This window comes from Schistocerca serialis, chromosome 11 (assembly GCF_023864345.2).
Source record: "Schistocerca serialis cubense isolate TAMUIC-IGC-003099 chromosome 11, iqSchSeri2.2, whole genome shotgun sequence".
Lineage (NCBI taxonomy): Eukaryota > Metazoa > Arthropoda > Insecta > Orthoptera > Acrididae > Schistocerca > Schistocerca serialis.
This window is the reverse complement of record NC_064648.1, coordinates 168617611-168631392: the sequence shown is the minus strand read 5'-3', so window position 1 is coordinate 168631392 and position 13782 is coordinate 168617611. Positions and strand designations below refer to the sequence as shown.

At 40.2% G+C, this 13782-nt stretch overlaps 1 long non-coding RNA gene across 1 annotated transcript in view; it reads left to right on the top strand.

Annotated features, from left to right (window-relative positions):
* Nucleotides 1-12760, top strand: part of LOC126427261 (uncharacterized) — a 139225-nt gene extending 126465 nt beyond the window's left edge. The window contains exons 3-4 of the long non-coding RNA XR_007576614.1: nt 8787-8936; nt 10232-12760. This is a non-coding gene — a long non-coding RNA (uncharacterized LOC126427261). The remainder of the gene's footprint in view (nt 1-8786; nt 8937-10231) is intronic.
* The last annotated feature ends 1022 nt before the right edge of the window (nt 12761-13782 follow it).

The following is a 13782-nucleotide window of genomic DNA, read 5'->3' as shown; positions in this document are numbered from 1 at the left end:
GGAAGACAGCAAAACAAAAGCTGAAATTTTAAATTTAGCATTTGAGAAATCTTTCGTGCAGGAGGATCGTACAAACATACCGCCGTCTGAGTCTCGTACAGATTCCCGTATGGAGGACATAGTGATAGACGTCCCTGGGGTTGTGAAGCAGCTGAATGGGTTGAAAATAAACAAATCGCCAGGTCCTGATGGGATTCCGGTTCTACAGAAAGTACTCTACTGCATTGGCTCCTTACTTAGCTTGCTTTTATCGCAAATCTCTTGCCCAACGTAAAGTCCCGAGCGACTGGAAAAAAGCGCAGGTAATGCCTGTATATAACAAGGGCAGAAGGACGGATCCTCAAAATTACAACCCATATATCCTTAACAACGGTTTGTTGCAGGATTCTCGAACATATTCTCAGAGTATAATGAATTTCCTTGAGACAGAAGTTGCTGTCTGTGCATCATCACGGCTTTAGGGAGCATCACTCCTGTGAATCGCAACTCGCCCTTTTTTCACACGATATCTTGCGAACCATGGATGAAGGATATCAGACGGATGCCTTATTCCTTGACTATCGGAAACTGTTTGACTCGGTGCCCGACTGCAGACTCCTAACTAAGGTACGAGCATATCGGATTGGTTCCCAAATATGACAGTGGCTCAAAGACTTCTTAAGTAATAGAACCCAGTACGTTGTCGTCGATGGTGAGTGTTCATCGGAGGTGAGGGTATCATCTGGAGTGCCCCAGGGAAGTGTGGTAGGTCCGCTGTTGTTTTCTATCTACATAAATGATCTTTTGGATAGGGTGGATAGCAATGTGCGGCTGTTTGCTGATGATGCTGTGGTGTACGGGAAGATCTCGTCGCTGAGTGACTTTTGGAGGATACAAGAAGACTTGGACAGGATTTGTGATTGGTGAAAAGAATTTCAGCTAACTCTAAATATAGATAAGTGTAAATTAATGCAGATAAATAGGAAAAAGAATCCCGTAATGTTTGAATATTCCATTAGTAGTGTAGCGCTTGACACAGTCACGTAGATTAAATATTTGGGCGTAACATTGCAGAGCGATATGAAGTGGGACAAGCATGTAATGGCAGTTATGGGGAAGGCGGATAGTCGTCTTCGGTTCGTTGGTAGAATTTTGGGAAGTTGTGGTTCATCTGTAAAGGAGACCGCTTATAAAACACTAATACCACCTGTTCTCGAGTACTGCTCAAGTGTTTGGGATCCCTATCAGGTCGGATTGAGGGAGGACATAGAAGCAATTCAGAGGCGGGCTGCTAGATTTGTTACTGGTAGGTTTGATCATCACGCGAGTGTTACAGAAATGCTTCAGGAACTCGGGTAGGAGCCTCTGGAGGAAAGGAGGCGTTCTTTTCGTGAATTGCTACTGAAGAAATTTAGAGAACCAGCATTTGAGGCTGAATGAGATTTTCACTCTGCAGCGAAGTGTGCGCTGATATGAAAATTCCTGGCAGATTAAAATTGTGTGCCGGACCGAGACTCGAACTCGGGACCTTTGCCCTCTTGAAGTCTGAGGGTACTTCGTCTGTCTCATACATCTTGCTCACCAGATGGTAGAGTTTTGTCAGGGCTGGCTCTCCCAAGGGTATCAGTAGCTCTAACGGAATGTTGTCTACTCCCAGGGCCTTGTTTCTACTTAACTGTTTCAGTGCTCTCACCAATTCTTCACGCAGTGCCATATCTCCTACCTCATCTTCATCTACGTCCTCTTCCATTACCATAATAATGTCCCCGAGTACATCGCCCTTGTACAGACCCTCTATATATTCCATCCACCTTCCTGCTTCTCCTTCTTTGCTTAGGACTGGTTTTCCATCTGAACTCTTGATATTCATACAGGTGGTTCTCTTTTGTCCAAAGGTCTCTTTAATTTCTTGTAGGCAGTATCTGTCTTGTCCCTAGTGATATGTGCCTCCACATCCTTAAATTTGTCGTCTACCATCTCCACTTAGCCATTTTGCACTTCCTGTCAATCTCATTTTGAGACATTTGTATTCCATTTTGTCTGCTTCATTTTTATGTTTTCTCCTTTCATCAGTTAAATTCAGTATCTCTCTTTTTGCCCAAGGATTTCTACTATAACTCACCTTTCTACCTACTTGATCCTCTGCTGTCTAAACTATTTCATCTCTCAAGGTTACCCATTCTCCTTTTACTGTATTCCATTCCCCTGTTATTGTCAATTGTCCTCTAATGCTCTCTCTGAAACACTCTACAACCTCTGATTTTTTTCAGTTTATCCAGGTCCCATCTCCTGAAATTCCTACCTTTTTGCAATTTCTTCATTTTTAATATATAGTCCATAACCAGTAAATTGTGTACAGAGTCCACATCTGCCCCTGGAAATTTCATAGAACTAGAAACCTGGTTCCCAAATCTCTCGTACCATTATGTAATGAATCTGAAATATTTTGGTGTCTCCAGGTCTCTTCCACACATACCAGCTTCTTTCATGATTCTTAAACCTCCATATTGACCTACTACTTTTCCTTCTCCTCCTTTACCTACTACTGAATTCCAGTCCCCAATGAGTATTAAATTTTTTTTCTCCCTTAACTATGTGAATAATTTCTTTTATCTCATCATACATTTCTTCAAAGTATCATGTGCAGAGCTAGTTTGCATATTAACCTGTACTACTGTGCAAAAGCTTTCGCCATGCTGTTTGTAGTAGCTTATCCACATTCCTAATTTTTATTCATTATTAAACCTACCCCTGCATTACCTCTATCTGATTTTGTATTTATAACCCTGTATTCACCTGACCAGAAGTTCAGTTTCTCTTGCCAATGAACTAACTAATTTCCATTATATCTAACGTTAACCTATCCATTTCCATTTTTAAATTTTCCAACCTATCTGCCCAGTTAAGGGGTCTGACATTCAACGCTCCAATCCATAAAACCCCTGTTCTGTTTCTCCTGATAATGATGTTCTCCTGAGCAGTCCCTGATCGGAAATCCAATTGAGGAAGTATTATACCTCTGTAGTGTTTTACCCGAGAGGATGTCATCATTAGTTAACCATACAGCAAAGCTGTATGCCCCCAGGAAAATTTCTGTCTGTAGCTGTTTGCAGTACAAGCACAGAAAGACCATTTTGTGTGATGTTACAAGGCCAGTTCAGTCAATTTCCCAGACTGTTGCCCATTGCAACTACTGAAAAGGCTACTGCTCTTCTTCAGGAACCACACGTTCGTCTGACCTCTCAACAGATACCCCTCTGTTGTGGGTGCACCTACAGTATGGTTATCTGCATCTGTATCACGCAAGCCTTCCCATTAACGGCAAGGTCCAAGGTTCACGAGGGGGGGGGGGGGGGGTTAATAGTGCAGAGCTACATAATTACAATAGCTGACAGCAGTCATTTTGAACACAGCCGAGGGTCATGTGAAATCACTCACATTCAGTTCTCTCAGGAAGTAATAAGGGTTTAGTTTATTTCCAAGACAGCAATCAAATTTTGTTTAAATAGTGTGCATACACGTAACACACACATTTTAACAGTGGTCTTGCTCTATGCCTTTTAATTGCTTTCACAAACTGTTGCCAGATAGTTTATGAAACTGCCCACATTACCATTGTCATTTTGTTTCAAGGTATCTGCGCAAGTAGTTGCGCTGCACGAAAATAGCAATCTTCAGTCTCCTTAGATTTTGTTGGTGTGGAAGATGTGGGTGTAGCACATCCTCCTGATTCTATGTTGTTTGTGGTGGCCATAGCTGTTCCACTATTCAGTCTGATTCACCCAGAAGCCTCCATGTCATTTCCTTCTGCAGCACTATTGGTGGAAGCTGCTACAGCATCACTTTCTTGTCACGATGTTGCATCTCTCTCAAATGTACAAAATAATGATTGGATCAAAAGCTCAGATTAGCAAAGGATGTTAAAGGAAGTAAGGCGCTGCACTTTGAAAGGAACCACCCCGGCATTTCGCTGAACTGATTTAGAGAAATAACGGAACATCTAAAATGGGATGCCTGGACACATGTTTGAACCACTGTCTTTCCGAATACGATTCCATTGTGCTATCCACTGCTCCACCTCATTAAGCATAATTTAGATGTAGTAGCCTGCTTGGTGTTGTGGGTAGTGAAGAAAAAAAATTAGTTACGTAGTATCTGCACCTCACAATAAATGCACACGTAAAGTTCTGATATCTATGGTTCTATAACTTATAGCTGCGGCAGTAGATTTAGCAGTAGTACTAGCAGTTGCAAAAATTGCATTTCTGTAAATTATATGTAGCCTTAACAGCAATAAACTAAGATATTGAGATGTTTAATTGAATTGAGTAATCTGTACATTCCTGCTGCTGGTAATTATTAAAATCAGTGCTCAAACATACTGCCTTCAATTAAAGATTGTATTTACTTAGTAGGTCACAAAGAGACAAACACAAATATGAAAAATTACCTGAGAAATACAGATACTGTGGCAGCAGAAGCGAAGAGACATACAAAGTTTTCACTTTGACACACTAAGTGCTGATTCAGATAGCAAGGTTGGATGGGATTTCTGGATGAATTATACAGGGTTATTACAAATGATTGAAGAGATTTCACAGCTCTGCAATAACTTTATTATTTGAGATATTTTCACAATGCTTTGCAAACACATGCAAAAACTCAAAAAGTTTTTTTAGGCATTCACAAATGTTCGATATGTTCCCCTTTAGTGATTCGGCAGACATCAAACCGATAATCAAGTTCCTCCCACATTCGGCACAGCATGTCCCCATCAATGAGTTCGAAAGCATTGTTGATGCGAGCTCGCAGTTCTGGCACGTTTCTTGGTAGAGGAGGTTTAAACACTTCACCATTAAGAAAAAATGTAACTTCATCACTGAAAACGAGTTTCGCACTAAACGCATCCTCTTCCATGAGCTGTTGCAACCGCGCCGAAAATTCAAAGAGTTTGACTTTGTCATTGGGTGTCAGGGCTTGTAGCAATTGTAAACGGTAAGGCTTCTGCTTTAGCCTTTTCCGTAAGATTTTCCAAACCGTCGGCTGTGGTACGTTTAGCTCCCTGCTTGCTTTATTCGTCGACTTCCGCGGGCTACGCGTGAAACTTGCCCGCACGCGTTCAACCGTTTCTTCGCTCACTGCAGGCCGACCCATCGATTTCCCCTTACAGAGGCATCCAGAAGCTTTAAACTGCGCATACAATCGCCGAATGGAGTTGGCAGTTGGTGGATCTTTGTTGAACTTCGCCCTGAAGTGTCGTTGCACTGTTATGACTGACTGATGTGAGTGCATTTCCAGCATGACATACGCTTTCTCGGCTCCTGTCGCCATTTTGTCTCACTGCGCTCTCGAGCGCTCTGGCGGCAGAAACCTGATGTGCGGCTTCAGCCGAACAAAACTTTATGAGTTTTCTACGTATCTGTAATGTGTCGTGACCATATGTCAATGAATGGAGCTACAGTGAATTTATGAAATCGCTTCAATCATTTGTAATAGCCCTGTATTTTTACATAATGACGCTCCCATCTTGAATTAAGGTCATGAAGTATCTCATTTATGTGTTACATACAAGTCTTTATGTAAATAGACTTGCTAATGGCTGGGCACAAGAACGCATATAAGCATGTACTATATGCAAAACACTAATTTCAAAAGCTGCAAAGAATCCACAACCTGCATGGTACATAAATAACTGAAGAGTTCATGCATGCAATTAACTCGCAAAAAATGCAAGGGCAAAGCCGTTTCAGTAGGTTAAACATAGTAACTTATAAACTGGAATTATGTTAAATAGTTGTTAATGAAGTTGAATACCTATTTAGATGTAAGTAATGCTCTTTTTGAAATTAAAGTTCTGATTGTAGCGTACAGCCAGCGAAAACAGTCGAAAATAATTAGCACCTAATAGCACAAGGGCAAAAATTTATTTGGGGACTGCTGTAGGATATACTATCAAGTACTGTATGTGGATTGTTTATAATGCAAAAGGTGAACGTTGAATCCTTACAGAATCTGTTCCACATACAAGTGTTGTATTATCTTCTCACTTGTGAAACTTTGCTGATCTATCCGATTGCACGATTGAAGGTTTTAAACACACATCCCCGTTCTTCCACGAGGAAGCCGTTTTGCTAGCAAGTCCAAAGTTGGCAGCAGTGCAAGTCGAGATGCACTCCACTTTGCAGTGCTGGAGTCGTGGCGTGTTTACCAGGGCAGTACAGCCTCGTATCAAGGGAAGTACGGCCATCGTATTCTGCTGCGTTCGCCGCCATCCACAGTTGGCTGAAATCACATCTTGTAACATTAGCAGCCGTTGTGGGCCCAAGCATTATGTGTGAGGCATGGGCAGTGTTGTGTAGTTTCGTAGTTTTAAGTAGAATACTACGTCAGTGCTGTGCTTTTGGCTTTTTGGTCTGAGTCAGAAAGGGAGGTAAACTGTACAGAATTCCTTCTGAAGGTAGAGATGCAGCAAGAAGGAGAATATGACTGATGAAAACCAGCAGAGCCAACTGACAGCCCACATGAGACTCTCGCTTCTGTATGGAAAGTACAGTTTTCATTCATTAGTGCAAATAATCTTAAGGTTTAACATTCGCTGTGTAACAGACTTGCTGTATTCCAACTCGCTTAGTGATCAGATTTGGTGTGTCATTACATGTGGTTCGTCTCAAACCGGTCACATTTGTTTGTGAAAGGTACGTTGTGTGCAAACCCGTTTTTTTGGACAAACCATGGTGAAAGCTACACGTCTCTAGTTAATCTGTAATGTACTGACTGCTATAAAGACATATTTTTTGCAACACGAAAAGTGTAATAGGTAAAGACGGTTTTTCGTTTCGTATTCAGTGTGTAGGCCCAATTGTTGAAGATGGGAAGTACAGTATTTGGATGTTTTAATGTATGTTGTTGGCTATGGCTATGTGTACTTCAAAGATCAATTAACAGTGCCTCATTTTCAGTAAATTTTGTGAAAATAATTGGCGTGATAATGACGTGCCTCTGTAAAGAATCTGTTACTTGCATTTAATAGTGTAGGCCTACCGTTTCGACAAACATTGAAATAAATAAAAAGAATAGCAGAGTTGAGTTGTATCGTCAGTCGCAACAGTACAGTATATTTATAATTAACCCTTTTAATATGGCATCTTGTATATTCAACAGTCTCAGATACAAATACTACACTATGTGATCAAAAGTATCCGGACACATGCTGGAGAATGACTTAAAAGTTCCTGGCGCCCTCCGTCAGTAATGCTGGAATTCAGTGTGGTGTTGGCCCACTCTTAGCCTCGATGACAGCTTCCACTCTCGCTTGCATACGTTCAATGAGGTGCCGGAGGGTTTCTTGGGGAATGGCAGTCCATTCTTCACGGAGTGCTGCACTGAGGAGGGGTATCGACGTCGGTCTGTGACGCCTGGCACAAAGTCTGCATTCCGAAACGTGCCAAAGATGTTCCCTAGGATTCATGTCAGGACTCTGTGCAGGCCAGTACATTACACAGATGTTACTGTCAGGTAACCACTCTGCCACAGGCCGTGCAATATGAACAGGTGCCCGATCGTGTTGAAAGATGCAATCACCATCCCCGAATTGCTCTTCAACAGTGGAAAGCAAGAAGGTGCTTAAAACACCAATCTAGGCCTGTGATAGTGCCACGCAAAACAGCAAGGGGTGGAAGCCCACTCCATGGAAAACACGACCACAGCATATAACACCGCTGCCTCTGAATTTTGCTGTTGACACTACATATGCTGACAGATGATGTGCACCGGGCATTCGAAATACCCACACCCTGCCTTCGGATCGCCACATTGTGTACCGTGATTTGTCTCTCCACACAACGTTTCTCTGCTGTTCAATCGTCCAATGTTTACACTTGTTGCACCGAGCGCTCAACCTTGAAATCCAGTATTTACTATCAAAAACAGTCTTGATCACAATTTGTTTATTACGGTGAGTACTGATTTGTGGTAGTGATTTACCACCAGAAGGAGGTTCTTACTCATTGCTCTTAAGATGACCACAGTAGTGGTCGAAACCGGTCACCGCAATAAATAAATCGTGATCGAGACTGTTTTTGATAGTAAATATTTGTAACACATTGACCAATGTTCACTCCCGTAATGTACTCAAAAGTAACTTGAAATCAAAGTTTCCCAAGTGTCATAGTACTTGCATTGGATTCTGATTCTGATGCAGTTTGGAATTCCTGCGTGACGGTTTGGACAGACCCTCTTCAACTGTCGGCGGTCTCTGTCAGTTGACAGATGAGGTCGGCCTGTACGCTTTTGTGCTGTACGCGGCCCTTCACGTTTCCACTTCACCGTCGCATCGGAAACAGTGGCAGTAGGTGGCAGCACTATGCACCTAATATGAAAAACTGATATTTTTGGTGGTGTCCGGATACTTTCGATCACACAGTGTAGGCAGGCGTAGACAACGTGCATCGTACAATATTTGTTGTTACACAGGAAACCTAAACCTAATGAAAATTAAACTTGAATGAAGATACATTCCCTAAAAGATGTTAGTCGTATCATGTAAAATGAAATTTTTTCAGTTAGTTTGTAGATAGAATCTGAGTGTTACAATGTTTGTGTATAGCTACTGTACCTAACTCATAGGTCTCTGACTTCTTGCACTGTATGTAGTTATGAGTAGCATGTGCTGAGTTCTATTGATATTACACATTCATATATTTTATGTCACAAAATATAGTTATAACGTACAGTCTTGAAATTTTTATATCGCTTAAATAATGATGTTGGTAACTAAATTGACTGATAGTACTGTTTGTGTTTACCAGAATCACTTTGCTCCAGACCAGTTTGAACCGACAGACTTGGTGAAGTGGTAAAACGTAAGCCAAATGCTTTGCCAACCATTTTTGGTGATCGTAAAGCTCTTGCCGAGAGGAAACCTGTTGGCCTACTAGAGAAACGGACTGAGGATACAGGTAACTGGAACATAACATTCACAGCTTCAATTGCTATATGCATACGTCATGCTGTCACTTGCTCCTGAATTATGACACTCTGAAAATCTCGTGTGTCTACTAACAGCACACATCCGTTGTTTCGATCAGTAGGACACACAGAATTTCTCTTCACAACATTATGTTTGCAGAAAGTAGGCTTACTTGTATCGTAGTAATTGTCGTAGGAAACACTTTTGTCAGTTGAGTACAGTAAGCATATACCTTTTTAAAGTTGTTGTAAATGTGTTGCTTGGAGTTCCTTCTTTAGAAGTTATATTTTGTACACTCATTTTAACCCTGAGTTGTGTACAGAAGAAGACTAAAACATTTCATTTGCAAGAGCTGTATATTTTTGAAACTGACATGTCCAGGGTCTGTTGATGGAGGGAACAAAATACTTCACCACAAGGTAATTTAGTGAACAAGACGACATCTCTCAGATACACAGTCCACTTGTATTGGTATCTGATGAAATATAAAGTAATGTAATTTCTCGTACCTTTATGCTATATCGTTTCAACTGCTTGCCATTGGACACTGTATATACCGTATTTCTAATTTACAGTTAAATGTTGTACACAAATGGGAAAACTGATGCTTTGATTTGTTGCCACAGCTGGTTAAAGTTTACTTAAAAGCCTGTGCTGTTTCCCATACCATTTGTGTTTTTCAGACTCTGTATACTGAGCTTTGCGTTTGTTGGTAATATGTAGCACAATAGGTGCTAAGGTGTCCAATGTTGTGGTTAGGTCTGGTCCTGATTATTTATTATTTTATTGTAAATAATAATTACTTGAACTTAAAGGTAATCTTCACTAAAACCCACATCAGGAAGTAACACTTGCCTCACAGCTCTTGTAATTTAAGTATTCAGTTCTCACGTGCTGCGTTATTATTGAATTGTTGTACAGTGAAGCTCTTTTACATTCTATTGCTGTCAGATTCCTGTGGTGCCTGGCAAAGAGCCTACAGATTTCTGGAAACACTATAGTAGTGTTTGTTGACAATTAAATATAATTGGTCACCTACAATTGCACTTTACGATATGACATTACTTTACCATTTCATAGTATTAAGAGCATACTGGGAATATTACCACTCAGGTTGTCACAGACTTGCTTCAGTCCTTTGAAAGTAAGATTTTGGCATCTTACGAATCTTTAAATTACATACCACAGACTACTGACAAACAATTACTGGCTACCCAAAAACATATTACAGTATTAAATGCTTTTTATGTTTGCAGATTGTAATATTGCAAATATGTGTTCCAGAGGTTGAGAAGCCTTCGAATGTGACCAATGACATCAGTCCTGCAGCGAACTTGGACACAACAGAAGATGAAGTCACCACCCCGAAGAACCTAGCTTCAGGCTGGAATTGAAGCTTTAAAGAGAAAACTCATCGTCTCTCAGCAGTATGAACAAAGGGGACATTAAAGGTAGCAAATGGTCAGTGGAAACACTGCAGAAAGGGCTAAAAATTAGACCACCTTGTAGTAGTATGGGGTACAAAGTCCTGCTGGAAAATAAATTACCATTTCCTTCAGATAGAGCCCCAATATGTTCGCTACAGAGCATTCAATTTAGACCTAGTGTGCTGAGGGAGCTCGTGAGTTCCCTGAAAGTCAAGCTTGCCCTCATGTTACCAGTGGAGATGCATGCTCTTCTCCTGATGGATGAGGTTAGTATCACTCACCATTGGAATGTGATTGAGCATTGGCTGCACCATTGATAATGATACGACACCTCCACCAGATCTCGCCCTTGCAAAAACTACAGCTTCTAATGCATTAGTTCTTATGCTGGGTGGTATTACCTCAAGATGGAAACAAACAATTGGTTACCATTACACAGGGCCATCTTTTTCCAGTTCTCACGCCAGACATCATTATAAGCTGTATTAGGGAGTCTTAGGCACTCGTACAATGTTCGCTGCATCGCGTCAGTGACGGGAGGGCAAAATTGAGCTGTATGGCGAGAATTTGCAATTGTTGTCGAAAGGTTTTCAAAATTAGTTTCTGCCAGTGTGTTTGTGACGATAATTGGAAACTAATTTTCCTTACAGATACACCACACATTTTGAAAAACGAGGGTTCACTTAGTCAATGGGCAATCGGACTTCCTCTGACGAAATGTTGTCGAGGGACGTGATCTGCCTTGTAATGAGGTACATATAAATCGTGTATAACAGTGGCTTGAGGTAGACAGTGGTTTAAGTCTTAAACTGACACCAAAACTGTGTGAGGGATTTCTGAGGCCAAACCATTACAAGAAAATGAAAGTTGGATCGTCTACTGCCATAATGAACAGCCAGACTGCAGCAGCCAGTGAGTATGCTGTCAAGACAGAGAAACTGCAGAGAAATACTTTAACCACAGCACGGTTTCTAAAGCACATTCGTAAGTGGTCTTGCCTCATGACATCCAGAGCTCCAGTTATGCCTCTGAGTCGTTCTGATCAACAAACATACAGTGAGGCTCTCTGCCATCTTCAGGACACTCTGTGATTATTTGGAAACTTGAAAATTGGCCTGAACAGTGCCTGGAAACCAGTTCAGTGTGGTGTAGTTTTGACAGTTGGAGGTATTTTGGAATTGCAGAACACATTCCTGAATGAGGAGAAATTTAAATTTTTGCTAATAAGTAGATTTACACAAGATACCTTGGAAAATCTGTCAGCAATGCTCCACTTCCAAAATCCAGTAGCAACGCTACGAGAAGTAAAATCGTCACTGAGGGTTATTACTCTTTCTCAGTTCTTTAATACTGCCACTGATAATAATCAAATTAAGACAGTAGTTTGCAGGCAGAACTACTGGGTGAATCTGTAAGTGAAGACAATGATAAGTGTGCTGAGGAAGTTGGAGAGCCACTTTGTAACATGGTGTGTGACGAAGAGCAGCAGTCTCAATACTATTTGTGTGGTCACACTGTCAGGCAGGTTATGAAGTGTCATGCACTTTGCAAATTTTGCGAGGAGCACCTAATAGCGTGCAAAGAAAATCTCTGTACCTGTGTGAACGTGCTTTTACATCTGAAGTCCTTCACAGATACCTCACTTATTGAGCCATCAAGTGAGGTCTTAAGTGTGTTGCAAAAGGCAGAGATGTGTTTGAGAAGCAACAAGAAGAAATTACTCACAGGTGAATTGTTGCTCTCTGATGCAGCCACTGCAGTGCCTGCATCAGTGAAGGAGAAAGTAGTTTTCCCAGCCTGCCACAGTGTACAGGAGAAAATAATTCATCACAGTTTCCTGGCAACAAGAATTCATCTGGTTCCAAGGGAGGGAAATAAAAGATATCACGGTGTAGTGACACAAGGCAGTAGAAGCAGGCCATGACAAAGTTACTGCAGAAACTGTGAGTCCCAAAATCACTCTTTAGTAAATGATTTGAAAAATTGACATCCAAACTTCATTTGGTTGCCATTTTCTCTTCAAGTGGTCTCATTTTTGTTTAAATCACAGTGATTTTTATAAATTTTTGTTCTATGTTTCTTTCTGAGTATGGAGTACTTTTATTATATCATATATTATTTGCAAGTAAACTATGTCACTCTCCAGGTTTCAGATTGATGCATATATAAATAAAAACTTCACCCTTCTGACCTGTGTACATATTTGACTTCTGTGCTTTGCCACCAACTTTGTGTCTTCCTTGTGCTTCATTTATGTCGTTTATTTTTTTCTCTGGATTTTAATAGCTTTTTATACATACAGTGTACCCATATTTTATATAATATTGTAGAGAGGAAAAAAGTATACATTCACTCAGTAAGAACATTAGCTTGTACTCTATACTCTTTTCTAGTTCAGAATGAAATAGCACATATGCAAAATCTGCTGAAGAATACTTTTTGAAGAATACTTGTTTCCAAACACGGTAAAAAATAAATGTCATTACAAGTAAATGTCGTGCATATTTTGTATTGTAACTGCTATTTTTATTTATTATTAAAATTTAGCATTTTATGTTGAAGACCGGGAATACGTGAATGGAAATGCAGTCAACTGGGGGAACTTTACCCCACTTTAGACCATTTTTTGAAAATACTGCCCACAAAATATGTTACTTATTGCAACACATGTTGTAGTTACAGTTACTGAGCATTTTTTATAGTAAAAATATAGACAAATTGACTGTTTGCTGTAATATTTTAATATTTATAAAAGTGGCTCTGCTATTCCGGCTAAGTTTATGTCAGTCTTGAACAACACATTATTTTACCTACATAAAATACTCTGGGTAATTTTAAGCCATTCCAAAAGTAAATCGGTGGTTAATAAGAAGCCTAAAGAAATTGTTCTATTTCAGTAACACAGGTTTACTTTGAAATTTAAAGATATTTATATAGACCTGTTATTAACAGTTTTTAGGCTAAGGGGTTGTAAATGTAAAAACAACACATTCGTTAAGGATATTTTTGATAACACGTATTACAAATAATAGAGCACACATTGGCTTCAAAGTAGAACAACACTTTCAGTAATACCATATATTAAATGCATTCCGTCAAACATTTTCACTTATTTAGTGTAGATGTTCACTGCTGTTATGGACCACGCCCCTTTCTGTTAACAGGTATTGGGCGAGATTCAGCTTTTCTGTTAATACACTGTCTTTACAGTACAACACTCCACCTTAGCTTTGAAGCCAAAACCTATTTCTTTTCCCCTTTCTTGATCCTGCAATTGCAACTTATTTCAAATGAGATATACTTGCATTGCGTATCTGCTACAGTGACAATTCCAGCGTATGATTTACCTTCATACAGTGTAATGACATATTTATGTGAAAGCCATACTCAAAGATAAATGTAAATTTA